The sequence below is a fragment of the Triticum dicoccoides genome, chromosome 7A (genome assembly GCF_002162155.2).
Source record: "Triticum dicoccoides isolate Atlit2015 ecotype Zavitan chromosome 7A, WEW_v2.0, whole genome shotgun sequence".
In the NCBI taxonomy this organism is placed as follows: Eukaryota; Viridiplantae; Streptophyta; class Magnoliopsida; order Poales; family Poaceae; genus Triticum; species Triticum dicoccoides.
Window position 1 is genome coordinate 2,279,979 of NC_041392.1, and position 2,095 is coordinate 2,282,073.

The following is a 2,095-nucleotide window of genomic DNA, read 5'->3' on the forward strand; positions in this document are numbered from 1 at the left end:
CACTCCCCGTCCGCCACCACTAATAGTCATGCCCCCACGCCACCGAGTGAGGAGCTACCCATTTCTAACACCGGAGCGGTGACTGCAGCTCCTTAGCAAACCCGGACAAGGTGCGAAGCCCGGATCGCCGCCGGGCTACTTCCGGATGCAGTGGATTCGGAGGAGGAGTTGGAGGAGGTTGAGAAGAAGGAGGATGTAGGGGATGCTAGGGACGCGGATCTGCAGGCGGAGCAGCAGGCCATCCTCGATTCCCTCCGCTCGGAGTCTGATGCGGAGGCCAGACGCCGTCGTCGGCAGGAGATGGAGGCAGAGCACGCTGCAGAGGAGGGGGAAATGTTCGCCTGCATTGATGAGGTCGAGGAGGAGGAGGAGGAGGAGGAGCCGGAGATGTTCACGACGTCGACGACGGAGGAGATGAGCTTCAGACCGCCCGACACCGACTTTGTGGACATCTCCGACGACGACGATTAGTTAGGGTAATACGTAGTATGTAGTATGTAGGATTTCTTTTACATGCCTTGTATGGATTTAGGGGTTAAAATATGAGAGGTTCGGATGCAGAGTAGCAAATTTGAGGTGTGACCGGTCACTAGCCGCGGTCGCATTCACGGACGTTTGATAAATCGAATTTGCCAAGTCCGACTGTAGATGCTCTAAAATAAGTGTCTATTCTTTGCACGCTTATTTTGGGACTGAGTGAGTAACACATGTCTTGTTTTCTCCACCCTTTTGTATCCACATACATACATATACAGAGGACAGAGGACACAAGGACTCTGAGTCTACCTGTAACAATTCGATTCTGTACCTGTGTCACACACAGGTAAGTCTGGTCTGGTGCACTAGTTGACATGCTTTTTGCTTGTGGCATACATACACGTAACATGCTGATGGCAACGGATGGGAGGAGGATTGGTCTCTACTGTACATGCTGCACATTCTGCTTGTTCCTACTGGATCACTCATGTGTCTCCCTTCACACAAGCATCGTAAGTTCATAACTTGTATACATGGCCTAGCAGAGCAGTCCCCTTTCCTTTTCTTTCCTTTCCTACCTGGGGAAACAGAGCTAGTCACCAGTCCATCACCGTCATGCGAGAAGTGAGATTTCAGCTGGTTCCAGCACTGGCACCCACTTAGCGAAATGGCAAATATGTACAATATCCAACCCCCTACACTTGTAGTGAACTTTGAGGATCACTACAGCGAACAACTTGCACATATGACACATGATTTAACATGGAAAACAACAACCTCAACTTGAGGAGAAAAAACACCACGATTGTGGACCGGCTGGTACACAATACTTTATTGTGAGAATTAGTTGTACAAAATCTTCTGTGAAACCTCTAGATATTTACAGCACATTCATCACGTTGCCAACCAACAACACATTCATCACATAATTTCAGCTCAATCGAACACGGCTTGCCTACAAAAACAATTCATCTCTCAAAACTGCTATGTGCTGAAGCTGTAGCAGCGCCCGAACTAACAAAAGCACACTTAAATCAGATGCAACACTGAACCAATCCTAAAACTCTATTTTCTCTTTCTCTCTACAGTTTTCCCTATCATGCTTTTTTTGCATTCCCTTTCATTGCAAAGAAAGAAAGCTCTCTTACTTTATAGCAATGGAAATTTTCCTGCGCATCAACGGATTCTTTGGATTCCTTCCTTCTTTGATGTATTCAGATTCCAGCAATATATTTTAAGAATCTAGAATTGTAATGGAAGTTGAAAAGAATAAAATAAAAGAGGTGATAGCTAAAATCCTACCCCGTGGGATGGTTGGGATGGAATGGAGAAAGTCTCGGATGGTGATGTGACTTGCAGGCATTAAAAAAAAGCACCATCTAAGGTGATGATGATTGCTTTACCTTATTGTTGCTTTTCTACATACACCCATACTCCGCAACTTTCTACATACATGCATACTCCGCAACATTAGTATTCGGTAAGATAAAAAGTGCTTCATGGAGCGCAGATCGCTCCAGGAGGCGGTTCGGGCGATCCAGATCTCAGTCGCCACTGCCCCACCCCCTCCACCTCTGTCCCCCGCCGCCGTCGGAGGAAGTCACCAGGCTAAGCCTGT